The following is a 16056-nucleotide window of genomic DNA, read 5'->3' as shown; positions in this document are numbered from 1 at the left end:
GAGTTAATCAGAATATTTAAGTTGGCAGTGTAGTATTGTGAAACTAAATCAGTTTTATAGTTAGATATCAGTCAGAATCTTCTCTGACACTGTGTAAGCTTGGGGTAGTTTTCTGAGTTTCAACTATAAATTGGAATAGTAGGCTGGCATAGGTAGAGTACTTATTATTGGTGAGGCACATACCAAGAATTTTCCTTGGATTAGCTTTTGTTAACCCAAATATCAGCTCTACATGCTAGTATTTTCCTCATTATGCAGAAGAGAACCATGCCCTAAAGAAAAAGATAGACTTGGCTAAGGATACAAAGCTGGTAGGTGGTTGCATGGGCGTATGGACAGTAGTGACATGCTTCTAGTTCTAACCTGATCCAAAGCTTGATGTGTTTTCTCAATAATCTGAACTCTTCTTATGCCCCATCTCTTCTCATGACACTCCCCCTCAGTAAAGTAGTTACTTTTCCTAACCAAAAAAAAAAAAGGTCATTTAATTCCCTTCTCACAATAGCCCCTTTTCCAGCCAGGGAACTGCATTAGACCAAGAAGAAGTGAAGAGAGATTAGGACACATTCAAGAACCAGAACAGGGTTGAACCCTAAGACAGGAGGGAGCAGTGTATGATCAGCAGTAGGTATTTTGTAAGCCAGATAGGAAAGACACAAATTCCCGACAGTAATGAAGCAAATGAAGCAAATGAAGTAGTAAGCAAAGATAATCTTCAAATGGTGTGACTCAATCGCTGAAGTGGCCATCCCAATGCAACCATTGCGCTAAGAGAGCAATATGTAGCATGAACAATATTAATAGCCTCTGAAGTACTCCAGATGAGAGCTACAGACCAGACCACCCCAGAAGTATGTGCTTGGCTAAAGTTTGTACACATTTTTGGCAAAGAGGAATTGGAGTATGCAGAAATATGCAATACGGCACATACATCTATTAGGTTGTTGCAACTCTTCAAAATAAGCCTTATAAAGAGTCTTACTATAAGTGCATATAGATAGAAAGTAAAAGAATCAGGATTTGAACCCAGTTATGCTCTACATTACATATGTAGTGATTCTTTCTACTATCCCCTGTTGTGGCTCTTTATTTATTCTTTTAGTACTCTTTATAAAGTGTTGGATTAACAATTCTCCAGCTATTATTATAACTATCTAGGCTTTATGCACCTCAATTAACTATTACAAAAAAAATTCTGGGGAACTTGGGTGGCTCAGTCAGTTAAGCATCTGTTTTCAGCTCAGGTCGTGATCTTACGGTTCATGAGTTCCAGCTCCGTGTTGGGCTCTGTGCTGATAACTCAGAGCCTGGAGCCTGCTTAAGATTCTGTGTCTCCCTCTCTTCTGCTTCTCCCCCATTCACACTCTGTCTCTCTCCTTCAAAAATAAATAAACATTAAAAAAATTAAAAAAAAAATTCTGGTCCCCAGAGTAGGCAATGCAGGTAAGAAATTCCTCTTATAAAAGATAAATTCCAGAATTAGTTCTTATCGCAAAGGCCTCCGTCCATCTCTCTAAATTTATACTTCACTTGCTCTATATAAATATTCTGCAGAAATTAGGCTGTCTATGTAACATGTTTTAAATATTGTTTTTCCCCTGATCCATAATGTTCATTCTCCTGAATTCTTTTTATTCATCTCTTACGGGGAAGTCCTCCTCTGCCACTCCCAGACACAGTGATCATGTACCTTTGATACTTTTTATCTGCACTGTCCATGTGACAGAAAACATAAATCCCTTTTCATTGGTATTTGCTCTTTTTAAAATGTGTATGCCCTGGCTCTTCAATCAGATTGCCTATCTCTGAAGAGCAGTCTTATATTGCATGCTTTTTCCAGTATATTCCTTGTGTCTGGTTCTCAACAAGCCTTCAGTTAATGTCACAGGTTGAGGATACAGTGAGAGATGATGATAATGATGATGGTGACTATGATATTTATGTTGACTAATGTCTTTAAAGCTGACCTGTCCACATAATTGGATGATATGAATGAAAATATAAATATAAGGGTAACATTGAGTACTTGTCAGATGTTAAGCACCATCCTTATTTATTTCCCAAATCTAATGGGTACTATATATCTTCCCATTTTAATGAGTGTAGACAGACTAAAGAACTTTTCCAAGGTCATACACAATAAGCAGGAGTGGCAGAACTCTGGTCTTTCTGGCCCCCAAATCTCTATTCTTCCATGCTAAGCTGAAGTATCATGAGAGCTGAAAAGCCTCCATGAGAAAACCAGCTGGCAGCATCAGGACCCAGCCCAGGTGTGATGGACCAGCGACTGCCATCTGGCAGTACAAATTTGCTTTTGAGAGCCTATGTCATCACTGAGATTCAAACTTGTGTTTTGAAGACATTGTGACTTTTCAACCAATCCTTTGTTAACACCTAAATGTATATGCCGGTTTAATTACGGAGGTGTACTCAGACAGAACTTAATTTCACAAAGTACCTTGCTCCTGATAATTATAGCCCTTTGCAAGACAACAAGTCACATCCAGAGGGTAGGAAAGGATATGACATTCTCAAATATCAGCATTTTTACAGGGGATTTACAAAAGAAAGAAGATACAATTAACAAATGTAAAACATATGTTTAAAAAATTGTTCTTTTGTTGATTCCAAGTTATTTTTTCTTCCAAGATGATAGAAATTTTGCCCTTTCTACTTGGTCACCAGAAATCTTCAACAACTTTTTTGACCAGGAGAAATGTCAGCTTGGGATAAAATAGCCCCCAGCTGCTTGGCTTCTCTTTATTGCTACAGATTTCTTGGGACATGATCTGTTTCTCCTTGGCTTGCTTTTTTTTTCTCAATTTTGATGTAAACAAGTTAAACATATTGCTATAGAAAGAAATTTTAAGTATTCTGTATTCTATGTTCACTGTGGTAGGTCATCGTTACCATTAATCAGAAGCTCTGGACATCTGGAGACTACATCTTCTACAATTAAAATAATAAAGGAACCTAGTACACTCAGTGACCTTTGGGCTACTTAGGAGTTATGCCTTCAACTGAAACAGAATGAAGATAACTTTGAGGAAAAACCGTATCTTGTATATAGCAGAAACATGCAAAATGGTTACTCAAAATTAAAAGAGATTTGATCCACTGGATAATGCTTTACCTATATTTTATTTGACTTTTTCAATTATTTATTAAATAAAACATCCCCAAATCTAACTGAAACCCCCCTTATCTCTACCTGTGTAATTTAGAAAATTAGGCACCTATGTCAACCAAAATTTTCAAAACAGTAACCTGCAATTTTTATTTTCCAAAGACCCAGTCATCTCACAAGTCACTCCAATGAAATTGCTCTTGCTAAGGTCATTAGTGACCTGATAATTGTATAACTTAATGAATATGTTCTCGTTCTCACTGGACAACTATGATATTACTATGATGTTTTTTAGCTTTGTTTACCTCTTTCACATCTTAAAACTCTCTCTTCCTTGGATTTCCCTTGTTCATCTTAGACCTCTCTATTTCTTTCCTATATTCTTTGTGGATTTCTCTTATTTTTCCTATCCTTAATTGTTGAGGTTACCCAAATTTAATCTCTGGCCAACAGCCCTTTGATGCTATATATACATATACACACACACACACACACACATATACGTATATATGTGTGTGTGTGTGTGTGTGTGTGTGTGTATATATATATATATATATATATATATATATATATATATATGGCTAAACACACAAACTCTTGCTTCATCTCAGATCATCCCATGTAACCTTTAATGGTTTGAATTGCTGCCTGTATGCTGGTGTCTCCAAGATGTACATTTTCAGCTCAAAGAATATCCCCTCCCCAACATTTAGACTCATATGTCCAAATGTATCTTAATTGTCCCATAAGAATGTCAAAATCAACATGCTCCAAACTAAATTTGTCGTACTCTCCTCTAAACCTGCTCTTGTGTCCTCACCTTTTTTTCACTGTCATTATTGTGTATCTAGTCACCAAGGTAGAAACTTGAAAAGTAGTCTATGATTCTTCCATGCCTTTTACATCTTAGACCCAATAGATATTTGGCAACTATACCTCACAAATCCGTTTGCTCACCTTTAACTTTACCCTGATTACCATGCCATGTTTCAGACCCTTCTTATCTCTGGTCTACACTAAAATAACAAACTCACAATTCTTATCTCCAGTTTTATCAGTTCTCCTAAGCTTCCATAGTGACCTACCTAAAAGGGACAAAGATGTCCCTTCCATGGCTTCCCTTTCCCTCTAAGGTAAACCTGAAGTTCTGTTTAACCTATGAGGCATCTTTTAATCTGACCTCTTCATACCTCTCCAACTTCACCTTTTGTGTCTCCCTCTTCTTTCCTCTTTAAATGAACTGCTTGTTTTTTCAGTGTTAAATTTTCTGGATGACATAGGCTTTGCTGTTCTTGATCTTTTCTTGGAAGAGGACTATTGAGAAAAACAATTATTTATTTTGTACTAAATACATAAAATATATTTTAAAAAGTATTCCATGTTTTCTGGGTTGGGGGGGATGGACATAATTTAGAATTATTGCAACTATAAAAATTTATGTAAAGGTTAAGCAGTGTTGTCTTCAGAGCAATCAGCAAGACAACCTTTATCCTTTATTTCCAAACCCTATGTATCGTGGTCTTATAAGTGTATCTATTGTTCTCATTGCCTTTTTAATAACATGTGGATTATGTGTATGTGTAATTTATATGTGAGTGTGTGGCATGCATGTACACATGCATCATGACACGAGTGATGATGAGCTTGAAGGCTTGTGTAGGGTAATGACAAATATTGATTGAATATCATTGACTATGATCTGTAAGCTTATTCACTGTTTTTAAAAGGAATTGGTTATTAAATGAGAGCTTTTAATGCTTAGTTCTATAATGATTATTATGTCCCTTCTAACAGGTGCATTTTCTATGTGTATTTTTAGCAGGAGTGCTTGTAAAAGCAGAACTACATGTTCTTCTGCCCAAAGCCCTCTTTACCTGTATCCATCAATTTTCCTGTCTTAGTCACCCAATAAACAGTCATCCCACTTACCTTACAGTGAAATGTTGACTTTAAGGGAACTTTCTTTAAGGGAACTTATTTTAAATAGCTGGATACACTTGTCTTTTCATGTTAAAACCACTTTCTGGACAAGTGTTGCATGGATATTTGAATTTTCATGAATATTCAATGTGATGAATATATTTTAGGATTGTGATGCCAGGAGACATCAGGATGTCACCAAGTGTTCTTAAGAGGCTTCACCTCATCCCTGCCAACTTAATATCACTTATTCATTCATCAGGCATTTATAAGATACCATTTTTCATAAGAAATAAAGTCATGAGTCATCCCCTCACTGTAATACAGTGTAGTATAGTGTAGTGCAGAAGGCAGGAAGCCCCCTGAAATCCTAAGAATAATATATGGTGAATACCACTAGATAGTTGTAGAATACTAAAGCCAAAAGAAGGGTACTCAATGCCTATGGAAGGGTTAGAGGAAGCTACCCAGAGGAGGAGCCATATGAGTAAATCGCTTAGAAATCCTCTCTGCTCTTATTACCTGAGCCCTCAATCCAACCCATTTTTCCCAAAGCTACTTCCAGGGGTTTCCATGACTCCTCCAAATGACTGCTTAATTTGAGTGTAAACATCAGTCATATTGAGTTCTAAATTAATTCCATTTTGTCATGTTTTATTTTATAAGAAAAGTTAACAATAGTTACCCAGTGAACATCCACTGAGCACCTATTGAATGCCAGATATTACGCTAGGTTTCTGGGATATAAAAATAAGTAAGACATAGTTCTTGTACTGAAGGAACTAAAAAAACTCTTCAGATAATTAGTAGTCATTCCTATTCTGGAATGTTCTCTTTGCTGCTCCTTTCACCTGGAACTCCCTTAGCTTCTCTCTTCATCCAATTAGCTTATACTCATTTCCCAGGTCTCAGATCAAATGCTACTCTCTCCAGAGACTATTCCTGACCACATTATTTATACTAAGTTATTCTTGTTATTTCTAGAAAACCATTCTTTTCCTTGATTGACCTTATACAGTTTCTACCTATGTGATTAATATATGTGCTGTTTGTCTCCACTACCAATGCCCTGTTCCATTAGGGGAAGGACTTGTGTCTGTTTTACTCATCCTCATGTGTCTAGGGCCTAGCATTGTTTTAAGCAAGTAGTGGGTCCTCTACAAATATTTGTTGAGTTGGAAGAGTTTTAATTATGTATGAGGAAACTCTGTCCCTGAGAATTTATATGATTTTGCTTATGCATTAAAATTTTGAGATACTGTTTTATTTATTATTTATTTAATATACTGTGTTTTATAGTTGAACTCTATAAAGATTTTGACAAATTTTCATTACACAAGTCAATAAAGTCAAATATTTACATTACCGAACAAGACACAGCTGGATATTGGCTGTGTAAGTATTAACCTCTTTAGCCCTTGTTCTATGGGTCTACATCTCTCCAAGGAAGCTACACTCATACTGGGCAGCTATGGCCAGTCCTGTCCCAAGACTGTTAGGTCAGTTAGACCTTAGAACACAAGACATACCTGGAGGGGGATCCATTGCTATTCCCACCAACACCACCATTAGATTCTTTTTTTAAAAGTTCTAATTTAAATTCCATTTAGCTAACATACAGTGTAATATTAGTTTCAAGTGTACAACGCAGTGATTCAGCATTTCCCCACATCACCCAGGGTTTATCACAAGTTGCTCTTCTTAATCCCCATCACCTATTTCACCCATCCCCCCCCACCCAACTCCCTTCTGGTAATCAATCTGTTCTCTGTAATTAAGAGAACTCTGTTTTTCTTTTCTTCCATTCTTTTTTTTTTTTGCCTTTCTCTCTCTCTCTTTGCTCATTTGTTTCTTAAATTCCACATATGAGTGACATTATATGGTATTTGTCTTTTTTCTGACTCACTTATTTCACTTAGCATAATATTCTCTAGCTCTATCTATGTTGTTACAAAGGACAAGATTTCATTTTTATGGTTGAGTAATATACTATTGTATATACATACCACATCTTCTTTATCCATTCATCAGTCGACGGACACTTGGGCTGCTTTCATAATTTGACTATTGTAAATACTGCTGCTATAAACTTCAGGGTGCACGTATCCCTTTGAATTAGTATTGTTGTATTCTTTGGGTAAATACCCAGTAGTGAAATCAGTGGATCATAGGACAGTCCTATTTCTAACTTTTTGAGGAACCTCCATACTCTTTCTCAGAGTGGCTGTACCAGTTTGCATAACCGCCAACAGTTCAAGAGTGTTCCCCTTTCTCACATCCTTGCCAATACCTGTCATTTCTTGTGTTGTTGATTTTAGCCATTGTGACAGGTGTGAGGTGATGTCTCATTATAGTTTTGATTTGAATTTCCCTGGTGATAAAAGATGTTGAGGATCTTGTGTTATTTCCTTTGGCCATCTTCCTTGGCAAAATGTCTTTCTTCCTTGGAAAAATGTCTAGTCATGTCTTCTGTCCATTTTTAATTGGATTATTTGTTTTTTGGGTATTGAGTGGTATAAGTTCTTTATATATTGTGTATAATAACTCTTTATTGGATATGTCATTTGCAAATGTCTTCTCCCATTTTACTTTGTTGATCATTTCTTTCACTGTGAAGAACCTTTTAATTTTTATGTAGTCCCAATAGTTTATTTTTCCTTTTGTTTCCTTTGTCTCAGCAGATATAACTAGAAAGAAGTTTCTATGGTTGATGTCAAAGTAGCTACTGCCAGTGTTCACTTCTAGGAAATTTTTTGTGGGTTCAGGTCTCACATTTTGGTCTTGCATCTGTTTTGAATTTATTTTTGTATATGGTGTAAGAAGGTGGTCCAGTTTCATTCTTTTGCATGTTGCTGTCCAGTTTTCCAAACACCATTTATTGAAGAGACAGTCTTTTTCCATTTGGATATTCTTTCCTGCTTTGTTGGAGATTAATGGACCATATAATTGAAGGTTTATTTCTGGTTTTTCTATTCTGCAGATACATTTTTGTACCAATAGCATATGGTTTTGATTACTAAAGCTTTTTAATATAACTGAATTATGGAATCATGATGCTTCCAGCTCTACTTTCCTTTTTCAAGATTGCTTTGGCTATTTGGGATCTTTTGTGGCTCCATACAAATTTTAAGATTGTTTGTTCTAGTTCTGTGAAGAATGCTAGTGCTATTTTGATAGGGATTGCATTAAATGTATAGATTGATTTGGGGAGTATAGACATTTTAACAATATCTTCCAATCCATGAGCATGGAATGTCTTTCCATTTCTTGATGTCATCTTCAATTTCTTTCATCACTGTTTCATAGTTTTCAGAGTACAGCTGTTTCATGTGTTTGCTTAGATTTATTCCTGGGTATTTTATTATTTTTGGTGCAATTATAAATGAGATTGATTCCTTAACTTCTCTTTCTGCTGCTTCATTGTTAAAATGCAACAGATCTCTGCATGTTGATTTTGTATCCTTCAACTCCTACTGAATTTATCAGTTCTAGCAGTTTTCTGGTGGAGTCTTTCAGGTTTTCTGTATAGAGTATTATGTCATCTGAAAATAGTGAAAGTTTTACTTCTTCCTTGCTGATTTGGATGCCTTTTATTTCTTTTTGTTGTCTGATTGCTGTGGCTGGGACTTCTAGTACCATGTTAATTAAAAGTGGTGAGAGTGGACATCCCTTTCTTGTTCCTGGGCATAAAGGAAAAGCTCTCAGTTTTTCCCCATTTGGGATGATATTAGCTGTAGGTTTTTCATATATGACCTTGATTATGTTGAGGTCTCTCTAAACCTACTAAACCTACTTTGTTGAGGTTTTTTATCATGAATGGATGTCATACTTTGTCAAAGACTTTTTCTGTGGATTAGATTCCATCTTTGAGTCAGAACCTACATATCATAAGAAGGCAACAAGGAAAACTCTTTTATCCTTAAACACTTAAAAAAATTAACATGAACACACCACTGTTATTTTATTATGGCATTCTCTTACAGGGAGACAGAGACACTCTAGAAGCTAAAACAAAAACCAACATTTAAAAATCTATACTTCTCTTTTTTGGAACAGGAAGTATGACAGAAGAAAACTGTAGAAGAAGTTAAAAGAGCAGACTTTCAAATTATTTTTTATCTTGGCGGGAAAGAAAAAAAATCCCTGGAGCTTTCTCAATATAGAAAGTGTGGATATTCTTGGCCTAATTCCTGTCTAGCAGTTCTCTGTACTCTTTCTCTCTGACACACCTCCCCCAACCCCTCTGTTAAGGAGTTCTCATTTGCATAATTAAACTGCTTGACAGGGATGCTGAGAAAGTTGAACAGCCAAGCACAGAGCCAAGTATCTTCAAATGCCATCCTTAGCCACATGCCCACTATACAAGGGAAACTGTTTAACCATTTGAAGAGAAAGCAGAAGCTGTATACTGATATTCAAAATGTCTATGGCATATATTTATGAAGTCATGGGCCTCCTGGCCTGAGGGCAGAAAGAAATGATCACCAAAGGGGAAATAAGATGTGTGAGAACTGAAATGGAAAATTTAAATGTATTTTGCAGCTCTTGGAGGTGGTCACAGCTTACCCAATGTATGTGAAGAGCTAACTCTTTCCATGATAGTCATGATACACCACATAAAATTCCAGTCAATAGAGTCAAAATTTTGGGTAAGTTACCTTTAGGAAACTAATTATAAGATGCACATAGGTTATCTGATAGTTGCCGATCTAACAAGCATATATATACACAAGACACTAGGAATTATTTTTCTCATAACAATGAGGAATAAGAAAAATAGCTACTACTGAGTAGGAGGAATTCTGGAGAATAAAAGGAAAGCCTCAAGCTGGTTAAATTTGACCTAAAAGGATAGTGGGACATAATGCCTCTGGCACAAAGGTTAGATGTAGGAAGGAAGCAGTCACTTTGCCTTTCTTTCAGCTTTGCCTTAGACTAGAGCTCTGCTGATTCTTCCAGTCACCACATGTTTAACTCTTATTAATGTTAACAGGAAAATAAGTTAAAATACATATGTGGGTTTTGATATGTCTTGGCTAAAGACTGGAATGAAGGTGTTGGCCAGAATCCAGGGCATCTGAGTTCTTGCTGGAAGTTGACTATACCTTCCACCACAGCGTGGACTCAACTCCAACCCTGGCCTACATTTCTCCTGAGTAACACCTGCTGACCAGTGATATTCAGCCCACCATATCCTGGGGCTTAATGTCTGTCATACTGTGTAGAGTGAACCTCAATATAAAAGGGTCATCAATCCAGGGTCATGGTCCTGCTTTATGATAGCAGGAGCTTTATTTGACTTGTTCGTTGCTGTGTTTCCAGTAACTAAAACAGTGCCTGCCATATGATAGGTGCTAAATAAATATTGATCGACAAATGAGTGAATGACAAAACAAGAAATTAAAGCAGAAATTGAGTAAGATGACCTACTTTTCTGGCTTTAAAACTGAAGGTTTTGGGGCGCCTGGGTGGCGCAGTCGGTTAAGCGTCCGACTTCAGCCAGGTCACGATCTCGCGGTCCGTGAGTTCGAGCCCCGCGTCAGGCTCTGGGCTGATGGCTCAGAGCCTGGAGCCTGTTTCCGATTCTGTGTCTCCCTCTCTCTCTGCCCCTCCCCCATTCATGCTCTGTCTCTCTCTGTCCCAAAAATAAATAAACGTTGAAAAAAAATTAAAAAAAAAAAACTGAAGGTTTTGAAGCCCAGGAATCTCCTCAGTCCAAGGTTAATTAGGATGGTTGATGACTCTAATGCCCAACCATATGGGTGAAATCCATAGTGTAGTCATGAGAGCTTATTCATCCAACAAGTGTTTTTTGAGCATGTAATCTGTGCCACTGTTCCAAGCACTAGATTAGAGCAGTAAACACGATACAAATCACTCAGATGGACCTTACATTCAATATGGCAGTCCTTTAAATACACAGACCAACAGATACACAGATAATAGAAGATCATGTGGTGAGATGTTCTGTGAAGAACAATGAAATGGCATAAAGAGGGATAGACGAGGGGGGACTGTGTTTGATATGGTGATCAACAAGAGTGTCCTTATTTGAGCACTATCCTGAATGAAGTAAGGGAATGAACTTTGATGATGTATGGGGGATGTGGCTTAAGAAAAGGAAAAGCAAAGACACAGGCCCTGATGTAGGAATATCCTAGGATTGTTGGAGAAATCAAACTGCTATGGTTTGAACCACCCTCTGAAGTTGAAAGCTGTAGAAAAACAAATCTCTATGACCACCTCTCTTCATGTGTATATTTTTTAAACCATCCATTTATTTCAAAAATATTTTTGTAGGTGCCCACTATGTGCCAGGGGCTATGCCATATACAAAGATGAAATTGCCTCGTTCTTATTTTTATTGAAGTCCAGTGGACACACAGTGTTACATTAGTCCCAGGTGTACAATAGAGTGATTGTACAAGTCTATACATTATGTTATACTCATCACAATATGGCATCTATGATCAGATGATCATCTCTGACGATAGAACACAATGGATTATGATTGACTACATTCTCTATGCTGTGCCTTTTATCCCCATGACTTACTCATTCCATAACTGGAAGTCTGTATCTCCCAATCTCCTTTACCTGTATTGCCCACCATACCACTGCCTTCCCCTCTGGCAACTATCAGTTTATTCTTTGTATTTATGGGTCTGTTTCTGTTTTTTGTTTTATTTGTTTAGATTTTTAGATTCCACATACGAGTAAAATCATATGGTATTTGTCTTTCTTTATCTGACTTAGTTTACTTAGCATAATGCCCTCTAGATCCATCCATGTCATCACAAATGGCAAGATCTCATTCTTTTTCATGGCTCACTGATGTTCCATTATATAAATATACCATATCTTCTGTATCCACCCATATATTGACAGACATTTGGTCTATCAATTAATTGCAAGTAATGCTGCAAATAGTGCAAATTGCAAATAATGCCGCAATAAACATAGGGGTGTATATATCTTTTCAAATTAGTTGATTTCCTTTGGGTAAATACCCAGGAGTGGAATTAATGCACTATATGGTGTTTCTACTTTTAATTTTTTTAGGAAACTCCATACTGTTCTCCACAGTGGCTGTACCAGTTTGTATTCCCAACGTCAGTGTACAAGATTTCTTTTTCTATGTATCCTCACCAACATTTATTGTTTCCTGTGTTTTTGATATATTTTGATTTGCATTTCCCTGATGATTAGTGATACTGAGCATCTCTTCATGTGTCTGGTGGCCCTCTGTATGTCTTCTTTGGAAAAATGTTTATGTCATCTGTGCATTTTTTTAATTAGATTTTTTGGTGCTGAGCTATATAAGTTCTTTATATATTTTAGATATTAACCCCTTTGGCTATATCATTTGTAAACATCTTCTCCCATTCTTTAGGCTGCCTTTTTATTTTGTTGATTACTTTCTTCATTGTGCAAATCTTTTTATTTTGGCATATTCCCAATAGTTTCTTTTTTTTTCTTTTCCCTGAGGAGACATATCTAGAAAAAATGTTGTTATGCCCGGTGTTAGAGAAATTACCGCCTATGCTTTCTTCTAGGAGTTTTATGGTTTCAGGTCTCACATTGAGGTCTTCAGTACATTTGAGTTTATTCTTGTTTATGGTGTTAAAAAAAAAGTGGTCCATTTCCATTCTTTTACATGTAGCTGTTCAGTTTTCCCAGCACCACTTACTGAAGATATTGTTTTTCCCAAATTGTATATTCTTGTTTCCTTTGTCATAGATTAACTGACTGATCATATGATCATGGGTTTATTTCTGGATTCTCTGTACTATGATAGGTCAATATCCTTGATCTATGTGTCTATTTTTATGCCAGTACCATGATGTTTTGATTAGTACATCTTTGTAGTATATCTTGAAATAGGAAATTGTGATACCTCCAGCTTTGTTGCTGTTTCTCAAGATTGCTTTGGTTATTCAAAGTCTTTTGCAGTCCCCTACACATTTTAGGAGTATATGTTCTAGTTCTCTGAAAAATGCTGATGGCATTTTGATTAAGATTGCATTGAATCTGTATATTGCTTTGGGTAGTATGGACATTTTAACAGTATCAGTTCTTCTAATCTGTGACCTTGCCCTATCTTTCCATTTGTTTGTATCATCTTCAATTTCTTCATCAGTGTTTTATAGTTTTCAGAGTACAGGTCTTTCACCTCCTTTGTTAAGTTTATTCCTAGGTATATTATTCTTTTTGGTGCAGTTTTAAATGGAACTGTTTTCTTAATTTCTCTTTCTGCTACTTTGATATTAGTGTAGAAATACAGTTGATTTCATGTATTAATTTTGTATCCAGCAGCTTTAATGAATTTATTTATTCTAATAGTTTTTTGGTGGCATCTAGGATTTTCTATGTATAGTATCATGTCATCTGCAAATAGTGACATTTTAACTTCTTGTTTACCAATATGAATGCCTTTTATTCTTTTTGTTATCTGATTGCTGTGGCTAGGACTTTCAGTAGTATGCTGAATTGAATAAAAGTGGCTAGCGTGGGGACACCTGGGTGGCTCAGTTGGTTAAACATCTGACTCTTGATTTCAGCTCAGGTCTTGGTCTCACAGTTCATGGGTCCGAGCGCTGCATCAGGCTCCATGCTGACAGCATGGGTTGAGCTTGGGATTCTCTCTCCCTTTCTCCCTCTTTTCCCTGTTCATGTGTATGTACATGCTTTATTTCTCTCTTTCTCACAATAAATAAATAAACTTTTTAAAAAGTGGCTGGTGGGGTGCCTGGGTGGCTCAGTCAGTTGAGCGTCCGTCTTCAACTCAGGTCACAATCTCGCCATCCTTGAGTTCGAGCCCTGCGTTGGGCTCTGGGCTGACGGCTCAGAGCCTGGAGCCTGCTTCCCATTCTGTGTCTCCCTCTCTCTCTGCCCCTCCCCCGTTCATGCTCTGTCTCTCTCTGTCTCAAAAATAAATAAACATTAAAAAAAAAAGTGGCTGGAGTATTTTGTCTTGATCTTGCAAGAAAAGTTCTCAGTTTTTCACCATTGAATATGGTTTTATCCATTAGTTTTTCATATTTGGCCTTTATTATGTTGAGGTATGTTTCCTCTAGCTTTACCTTGTTGAGAGTTTTTAGCATGAATGAAGGTTGTATTTTATCAAGTGAGGTTTTTTTTGCATTTTTGAGGCAATAACGATTTTTATCCTTTGTTTTGTTGATGTGTTTTATCATGTTGTTTGATTTGAGAATATTGAACCATCCTTGCATCCCTGGCAGAAGTCTCACATGACTGTGGTGAATGATCCTTTTAAGGTATCATTGAATGTAGATTGCTAATATTATGTTAAGGAATTTTGCATCTATGTTCATCAGGGGTATTTTCCTGCCTTTTTTGGGGGGGGAAGGGTTGCATCTTTGTCAGTTTTGATATCAGGGTAATGCTGGCCTCAAAGAATGTATTTGGGATCTCTCTTTCCTCTTTTATTTTTTTGTAATAGTTTGAGGAGAATTGGTATTAATTTTTCTTTAGATGTTTGATAGAATTCACCTTTGAATCCATCTGGTTCTAGGCTTTTTTTTCTGTTGGTAGTTTTTTGATTACCAATTCAATTTCATTACTAATAATTGGTCTGTTCAGATTTTTTATTTCTTCCTGATTAAGTTTTGAAAGATTTTATGTGCCTAGGAATACATTTCTTCTTGATTGTCTAACTTGTTAGCACGTAATTTTTTATGATAGTCTCCTATAATTTTTTTGTCATATTAATTGTTATTTCTCCTCTTTTATTACTGATTTTATTTATTTGGGTCATCTTTTTTCTTGTTGAGTCTGGCAAAAGGTTTACCAATTTCATTTGTCTTTTTCCAAGAACCAGCTCTTGATTTCATTGATATTTTCTATTATTTTCTTAGGCTATATTTCATTTATTTCTGCTCTGATTTTTATTATTTCCTTCCTTCTACTTACCTTGGGCTTTGTTTGTTCTTTTTGTAGTTCCATTTAGTGCATGATATTAACATTGGCTCATTCTTGTCCATCCTTTCCCCCAAAGGACAGGGCCACTCCTCAGTATTCTCAGAAGGTATCCAAGGCTATACTCTGAAAAGGCTAAAAAGATTTTAAGCAACCCTGAAACTTGCCTAACTTCTACCATTGCCATAATGTGGGATCTCTTGCTTTTAGGTCCCTCCCGGGAGGTTCATCACTGCAGCAATTACACAGAGTTGGATCATTGAAAGGAGTCATGAACCTTCATAGGGTATACTCTTTTAGGACCTCAGTAAAGGTAAGGATACAGTGCAGCAGGAAAAGGAAAATGCAGACAAACATCAAAGAGTTCTGAGACTTCCAGGTAGTTTCCAGGATCCTCTCTCAGTAGCACAGGCTATGCTTCACCTTTGGATTGTTAGCCTCTAAGCATTTACAGTGATGCCTTGGTCTCAAGAGAGCCAACACATGTGTTTACTGAGGGTCCTTATTTCCTACTAATTATATGGCTAAAATCCAGCTGCATAACCAGTTAAATCAGGACAAACCATCAAGCTATACATTTTCAGTAAACAATACAAAGAAAATTCTGCAAGGTGCATGCAGGGGAGTTTTGATTCTTTTCAGCGTGTTATGAATCACCAACTACTTCTTTTCATCCTTATCTTGGCTGAAAGTACTAGTCTTCTAGGTGCCTCTGCCAGTGTGACTGCCACTGCCCCCTGCCCTGAACTGCCAAAAATGTGAAATTTCGTGGGGCGCCTGGGTGGCGCAGTCGGTTAAGCGTCCGACTTCAGCCAGGTCACGATCTTGCGGTCCATGAGTTTGAGCCCCGCGTCAGGCTCTGGGCTGATGGCTCAGAGCCTGGAGCCTGTTTCCGATTCTGTGTCTCCCTCTCTCTGCCCCTCCCCCGTTCATGCTCTGTCTCTCTCTGTCCCAAAAATAAATAAACGTTGAAAAAAAATGTAAAAAAATGTGAAATTTCGTCTGTGCCCATCTTCTCTCTTCTTTACCTGCTCATCTCATCCAGGTCCATAAAATGAAACACATTTATC

This window comes from Prionailurus bengalensis, chromosome A1 (assembly GCF_016509475.1).
Source record: "Prionailurus bengalensis isolate Pbe53 chromosome A1, Fcat_Pben_1.1_paternal_pri, whole genome shotgun sequence".
In the NCBI taxonomy this organism is placed as follows: Eukaryota; Metazoa; Chordata; class Mammalia; order Carnivora; family Felidae; genus Prionailurus; species Prionailurus bengalensis.
This window is presented reverse-complemented; position numbering follows the sequence as displayed.